The sequence below is a fragment of the Myotis brandtii genome, unplaced genomic scaffold, assembly GCF_000412655.1.
Source record: "Myotis brandtii unplaced genomic scaffold, ASM41265v1 scaffold535, whole genome shotgun sequence".
NCBI classification, from domain to species: Eukaryota; Metazoa; Chordata; class Mammalia; order Chiroptera; family Vespertilionidae; genus Myotis; species Myotis brandtii.
Window position 1 is genome coordinate 2966328 of NW_005369964.1, and position 7649 is coordinate 2973976.

Here is a 7649-nt window from a genome sequence, read left to right on the forward strand (position 1 = left end):
GTCAAGGGCGGGGGGAAAAAAGGAGACATATGTAATACTCTTTGTAATACTTTAAGCAATAAATAATAAAAAAAAAGAAAGATGAGCAAATTGTATCCATGTATCCAGGGGCAAATTGTATCATGACCAGGATTTCAGGGTTGGTTTAACACTTGACTGTTTACCAATGTATTTCATCATATTAATATATATCTTTCAACTTCTTTTCTCATTGAGCATCATGAAGGTTTTTGTGTATGGCTTTTGGTAGCATGCTTTTAAATGTCTTGGACTATGTCTGTATTTGAAATTAAACTTTTTAAAATAAAGTTATTTTTGCCCATCCAGTGTGGCTCAGTGGTTGAACATTGACCTGTGAACCAAGAGATCATGGTTCAATTCCCGGTCAGGGCACATGTCTGGGTTGTGGGCTCGATCCCCAGTGTGGGCCGTGCAGGAGGCAGCCGATCAATGATTCTCTCTCTCCCTTCCTCTCTGAAATCAATAAAAAAATATCTTTTAAAGTTATTTTTATCATTTTGCTAGAGGCACTATAATAGTTCGGCTTGTCTCCTGACTGCACCCTAAGTTGTTTTTATCCCTCTTTGTGCCACCAGCCACCCTCCATGCAGAGAATCACCCCACACATCACCTGCGTGTGTAACAGCAACATCATTTATTGAGCAATTGCTGTGGGCCAGGCCTGGGCTAGATAACTCATAGACATCGTGTCAGTCCCATTCTCACAACCCCCGTAAGAAAGGCAGCATCCCTGCTATAGACAAGGAAACCGGGGCCCAGACCGATACAGTCACAGGTCCGGGTCCCACAGCCATCTGGTGGCAGAGCCCAGATTTGAGCCCAGTTCTGCTAACTCCCAAGTAGATGGTCTGATGGCCACTCTTTCTAAATACCTGCAGAGCAGACACCATCCTGCACACATTACAGACCCCTTAATGCCCCTGTGTTCATCTCCCCGTCTCTAAAACGGGACTAATAAGGGTTCTACCCCTGTGAGATCTAATGGGGTAATAACTGGGAAGTGCATAGAAAAAAGCACACGGCCCATGGCAAACACGGTTAAGTATCCTTTGACCCTTATTTGCTAATAATCGATCAATATTTAATTTGCATCACAGCCCTGAGAGAGAGAGAGGTTAGTTATCTTCTCACCTCACCAACGAAGGGCACTGAGGCTGAGAGGTGAACTAAGGAAATGTGTGTGCGCCAAACGGGTCCCACAGCGAAGTCCCCCTCCTGCCCTCGTCACACAGCCCTGCCTTTAGGAGCCCGCCAGCGGTGGGTGATCAGAAAGAAGCCATTCCCTTTGGGTCCTCGGGAAACCAGCCCCAATATGTGTGCCTCTGGAACATTTCTCCCATCGTCCCCAGGGCCAAGTTTCACACACCCAACCACGGGCAGGGGAGGCCCATCCCCATGGAAACCACTCTGTTTCCTACCTTGACCGACTCGGGGCTCGTGACGATGACCGAGGTTTTGTGGAAGACATTGACCCGCACAACAGGCCCATACTTCTTAGCCCTGGAAACCAAAGTGACCCAAAGGAGGCTGTCAACGCCCGGAGACGTGAGTATCACCCGCCCAGGCCCAGCAGGAGAAACGGGGTGTCCCTCCCAGGAGGGGGCTCACCACGGGCTTGGGGCCCAGGCTCTGTCCTGGGGCTGACTGACTACTGAGTCACATCTCCCAGCGGGTCTCAGTTTCCACATCCATGAAATGGGGTTGCTACTCTCCTCCTTTGCCCCACAGGTTGGACTGGGAATCAAGCAAGCTCAGGTCTCTGAAAATGCTTCGAGAAGTAAAAAGCACCACCCCACACAATGACTCGTATCCAGTCACGCCCCACACCCAGGTTACAGATGAGGAAACTGAGGCTCGGAGAGGTTCTGATGGCTGGTCTAAGGTCACGGGATTGCCTTTCCAACCAGCCTGCTGTGCCTCTCCACTCAGGGAGGACCTGCTGGCGATGGGAGTGGCCTGGGCAGGGGAGCAGGGAGTGTGTGTGCTACTGGGCTGGCCCTGTGGGGCCCGACCTGGCATAAGGGCAATGAATGACAAGTTAGGACCCACCAGTCCAAAAACACATCCTGGAGCACGCGGCCACAAGCCTCATCCTTTTTCCAAAAGTAGGGAAGGTGTCCTAGGAGGAAACTAGAAGAAATGAGAAGCATTGTGATCACTGGACGTCACCATTAAAGAGAGCCCCCTTCCCCACAGGGCCCTGTGAGGCCGGCGTTATTAGACCCACTTCGTGGATGGGAGGACTGAGGCATGGCGAGATAGGGCACTGGCTTGGAGTCACCAGGCAGGATGCAATCCTGAGTCTGACCGGCTCCAGAGGCCTCCTTGGAGAGGTGATGGAGAGAAATAACACCATCTCCCGGGTGCAGGTCAGGGGCTGGCCCTCAGTAACGCTGTGTGGAATTACCTTGAGACATTCATGGAACACTTTCCGTATGTGGGGTGCCATGCTAAGCCTCACCCCGTCTGACCGCCCCACACCACCTGGAGGCAGGGCAGCTGAGGCTGGAGAGGTGAGGTCACCTGCCCGCAGGTGTGTGGCTGGAACCAGGGTTCCCTGTAGTCCTTATGAGCAGGGGATGGAGGGGCCGCACTGAGCCTGCACTGTGATCACCCAACTGCAGACAAGCCCTTTGGTGTCACCTTGAGGCACGTTCCAAGGGACTCATGACCTCTGTCTCCTCTAGGACTCTTTTCCAGTCAAGCTCACTTACTACAGCATCCAGACAACAAAACCACAATTGGGATTTTCTGGGTCAGTGACCTCATTCTCCAGGGGGAAGACAGGAGATATGCAAACATGTAAGTAAATAGGAATTCAGAGAGTGATGGGAGAAAAATGTGAGTGGGGGGCAAGGAGAGCTGGGGCTGGATGTAGGGTGGCCATTTTATACAGGCAGGTGAGGGACCATCCCTCTAGGAAGGTGTCATGCAAGCTGTAAGAAGCAAGGGATGAGGCCGAGCAGGTATCTGGGGGAAGAGCATTTGAAGCAGAGGAATGGCAGGTGCAAAGGTCCTGAGGTGGAAGTGGGCTCGGTAAGTTCAAGGAAGGCAGTGTGGCTAGAGCAGGGTGCACAAGGGAACCAAGATCCAGGGTGGGGTCACCAAGGTGGGGCAGATATGGTATGGTCTTGTGAGCTCTTGTCCACGCTTTGGCTTTGCCCTCAGTGAAGGGTTTTGAGCAAAGCGAAGGCGGGATCTGGGTTTTAAATGTATTGTGCTGAGAGTGAAGGGGGAGGCGGGCGCAGGGGTGGAGGCAGGGGCCCCAGTGAAGGGCTGTGAGAGGTAATGCAGGCTCAGACCGGTGGAGGTGAGAAGCAATCCCATTCTGAGTGACAGTGAAGCCAGGAGCCCGGCCACGTGGGTGTGCTGAGTGACAGGTGTCAGGAAAGACCCTGGCCACTTGGAGGAGGTGGAGCTGCACTCGCTAAGGGGAGCAGCGCTGGGAGGGAGCAGCAGACCCCTCATTGCCCCTGCCGTGTGCGTGCAGGTGTGCAGGCTTCCAGAGGCCAAGCCCCCGGGCTCTGGGCTCTGCCTGCAGGAGGGGCAGGCGGAAGCTCCAGCTCAGCACCCCCCAGAGCAGCCTCCGCCCACCTGAGGCCCCGTCCCTCCACCTGGGGCAGCGCTGAAGTCCCAGGTCCCCAGGGGGGTGCACTCGCTTTCACACCCAGAGCCCCAAGGACAGGCAGCAAAGGGACAGCCTGCCAGGGAGACTGAGCTGGAGGCACAGGAGAGCCAGAGCGAAGGGCTGGGGCCTTTGAAGAGAGGCTTTAGGAGGAAGGAGGCATCCGTCTGCCCGGGCTGCTGAGGGGCCAGGCCAGATAGGGCGGCTCCGTGGAGGTCGCTGGGACCTGGACCAAAGCAGGTTGGGTGGAGAGGTGGGGCCGGAGCCCCATGGGGTGGTGGGTTCAAGAGAGAACAGGAGGGAACAACGAGGCCCAAAGACAGGCAGGCTGCTCCGCAGGCCGCAGTGGGGGTGCAGAGAGGGAATGAGAGCGGGAAGAAAAGGGTGGTTTTAACAGCATATTATATAAAAATGGGAGGGATGCAGAGGAGAAGGAAACCGATGGCGCAGGAGGGGGCGTGGGGGCAGAGCTGCTGAGCAGCGAGGGCAGCTGGCCTTGGCCGGGGCCCCTGGGCCCAGCGGGAAGGGGAGGGCGAGCGGCCCGTGGCAGGCAAAGGGGTGGCGGTGGCAGCAGAGCCCTGAAAAGAAGTTCTCGGCTGGTCCATTTGCTCCGGGAAGTGGGAGGCAAGAAGAAAGGCTGGGAGTGCGGGTGGGGGGCGGAGGGGGCGTGCGGGGACTGCAGAGCGGCGGAGGCTGGAGGCCGGCAGCAGCCGCCCAGGAGGAAGGGACGGGGGGAGCTGAGCCCCACCCGAAGTGAGGACTTGAACGTATCCCGCTCCACCTGCAGGAAGGTGGACCGCGGACACCACGCACCACCGGCTGTATTTCCAGAATTATCTGGTATCCATGGTCACTCCCCAGAGCTGCTCCTTTGCAGGAAAACGCTCTGTTTTGAGTGAGAACAGCCTGGAACTCCTCACCCTCCCAGGCGACTCCGAGATCCTGCGCCCTAACCACTGGGGTCCAGGGCCCCTGGGGAGGAAGGCGAGTGACACCTTGAGATGGACAGGGGCACAGAGTGGCCACGTCTCCACTGCCAGGCAAGAGAGGGAACTAAAGCCCGTTCCCTCCAGCTCCTGCAGGGGGCGCTGGGGAGGCAAAGGCAGGGCCAGAAGATGGGTTAGAAATGAGCAGGTAAGGGACCACAGGATGAGGGACGGTGGAACACTGGGGCTGGGAGGGGGCAGCAGAAGCCCACCTGGCATGCCCTGTGGTGGACTGGGAGTGGCAGGGCAGCCCAGGAGAGAGGGGAGGGCAAATCCCCCGCCTGGCTGGTCCCAGCGCGTGCCGTTCCCTAAAACACTGTGGCGGGCACAGTGGGGATCCAACGTTTCCTGTGGGCAGAGAAGCGTGGACAGTCACTGGAGCAGAGGGCATCTGGAGAGCCCACTGTGACCACCCAGAGGGTGGCAGGATGGGCCACCCTCTAGGAGTGAGGGTGAGGGGCCGTGGTGGTGCCTTGTGCCGGAAGGATGAGGGGGTGAGTGCTCAGCTGGGCACCCAAAGTCCAGCAGAGGGTCTCCACCATCACTAGGAAGCACCCGGCCACTTGTTGAACAGCCCCCACCCCCAGCAACGTGGCAAGTAGCAGTGGGAGGAGAGAACCAACATCGCCCTGGGAGTCAAACTTGAAGAACTTATTGCAAAAGAAATAAAACACGGGGAGAGTGAGACTTTTCATTGTCAAGTGCCCCCCCCCACGCTACCAGGAGAGTGGGGGCTGATGAGGAGTTTAGAGCATGACAGAAACCAAGAAGCTAAAAGTGTCTGTGTGGGACCTGAACACTGAGTCCGAGTTTTCAGCCACTATGTGGATCGGTGTGCAGCAGGGTATTGTTTGTAATAAGAACACAGAGGAGGGGCAATCAGGGAGGGCAACCTGGAGGAGAGGGCATCTTGGCGACTCCTGCAGAATAAGGAGGAGAAAGGGTCAGCGTGCAGGAGCCCAGCGGCTGCCTCTTTGCAGGGCAGAGGCGTCCTTGCCCGCAAGCTGGCAAAACTCTGAGGCATCGAGGGGCAAATGCCACCCCTGGAGACTCAATACACTGATTTCTTGCCAACCATGGGATTGCCGGTCACGGGCTTTGGATGCCAAAGCACCTGATTTGCACTGGAAGCGGTTTCAAAACTTTCATTTAGTGCCGTTTTATGTTTGATCACCAACCAACTTTGCATCCAAAGTCTTTTGCCTGTGCCCTATTCGGTTCACCTCCTTAGAACAAAGCGCCCAACCATAATTACATTCAGCCTCCTCCCGCTCCTCTCCCCTCCCCCACACCACACACAACTGTAAGGTTTTGGGGGGAGAATTCAGATCTAAAAAGGAAAGAAATGGGGACACAGGCTACTCCACGGGCGACCCTGAAAACATGCTAAGTGCAAGAAGCCAGACACCAAAGGCCACATGCTGTATGATTGCATTTATATGCAATGCCCAGAACAAGCAAACCTGTAAAGACAGAAAACAGATGAGTGGCTGCCTGGAGCTGGGGGTCGGGATGAGATGAGGGACAGCTCATTGGTATGGGGTTTCTTTTAGGGCCGATGAAATGCGAGTGCTGGTGGTACAGGTTAGAAGGGCAAATCATATGGCATGCAGAATTTTATTTTTAAAATGCAATGACGGGGGTGCGGGGGGGAGGGGGGAGATGCGGGGAGAGGAGCAGAGAGAGGCTTGACTTAAGAGGTTGACCGGGTCTGCAATGCTGGAAGCACTTGGGTTCCAGAGCAAGCCAGCCATAATGCGATCTATCAGAACAAATGATCTGAAAACTGGCCGGGTGATCGTGCCCCTAACAGAACTCTCAGGGGATTCCCACCTTGAATCAGTGGTTTATCGAGTGCCTACTATGCGAATACCAGACACTGCTGTGCTAGGTGTGGGGCACACCGCAGCGAACGAGACAGACAGACACTTAACAAGAGGTTGCACGCATAATTAATTACCCAATTGCCATTAGGGTCCCTTAGCGTTTATAAAATGAATAGAATATATTTAAGCATGCAAGCAGGTAAGACCTCCCTGAGGAGTTAGTATTTAAGTCAAGTCTGGAAAGCTGGGAAGAAACATGGCATGAAAGACAGAGCTGCTACAAAAGGGGGAAACGGGTCAGGAAGACCCCAGGGTGGGAGAGGGCGCCTGGGAGGACAGAGCCAGCGGGGAGAAGCACCAGCCACAGAGATCTTCCCCAAACCCACCAAACAGGAACCCAGGCTTCTAACACCAGGATCTGGCTTGTGCTGGAAGCGGGTGCCTTCCAGAATGTTCAGTTCCTGAGGTTTTAAAAAGTGTGTCTAATACTGTTGTTTATTCATTCATTCAACACATATTTATTGAGCATCCTCCATGTGCCCGGCGCTGGGTGGGGATACACCGGCCACGCGGCATCCCTGCCCTCCCGGGCTCACATTCTAGAGGGGAAGACAGTCAACAGGTGAGCGGACAGTCAACAGGTGAACAGAAGGTAACTTCACGGGGGAATGGCCCCATCAGGAGCCTGGGGCTAGTGGACTTTAAACAAAGTGGATGGGGAACTAGCAAGAAGGGAAACAGCTGGGGGATGGGGGTGCAGGCTGCCTGGGGCAGCAGTAAGTGAGGGGGAAGAGAACCTCACCATCAGGTTCTGACAGCTCAGCAGGGGCCTTGCTGGCCAGGGACTGGGCTTCATTTAGAATTAGATTTAGTTCTAAGCGATGGGAAGCCGTTGGAGCCGAGAAATGACACATGTGATTTAAGCTTCAGAAAGGTACGCTTCTTGTGGGGGGGGGGGAGTTGGGGGGATGGGGGCCAAGGATGCAAGGGAAGTACCAAGGAAGAAGACGAACAGGATCTACCAGGACAGAAATACAAAAGCGCATGGGACCGAGGTACAGTGTGTTCCAATCCTGGTTGAGTGACCCCGGCCAAGTCACCAAAGTTAAGAGCGCTCACTTTAGAGCCAGGCTGATCTGGGCTTCAATCTAGGCTTAAGCTCATCCATGGTGTGACCTTGGGCAGGTGACT

The 7649-nt window shown here is 55.1% G+C and overlaps 1 protein-coding gene across 1 annotated transcript in view; it reads right to left on the reverse strand.

The window, feature by feature from the left end:
- Nucleotides 1-2147, reverse strand: part of LOC102251844 (cholesterol 24-hydroxylase) — a 46296-nt gene extending 44149 nt beyond the window's left edge. Inside the window, exons 1-2 of the mRNA XM_014549052.1 lie at nt 2071-2147; nt 1440-1521 (exon numbers count right to left, since the gene is read on the reverse strand). The gene's annotated coding sequence lies outside the window, so the exon portion shown is untranslated. The remainder of the gene's footprint in view (nt 1-1439; nt 1522-2070) is intronic.
- Nucleotides 2148-7649: the final 5502 nt, after the last annotated feature.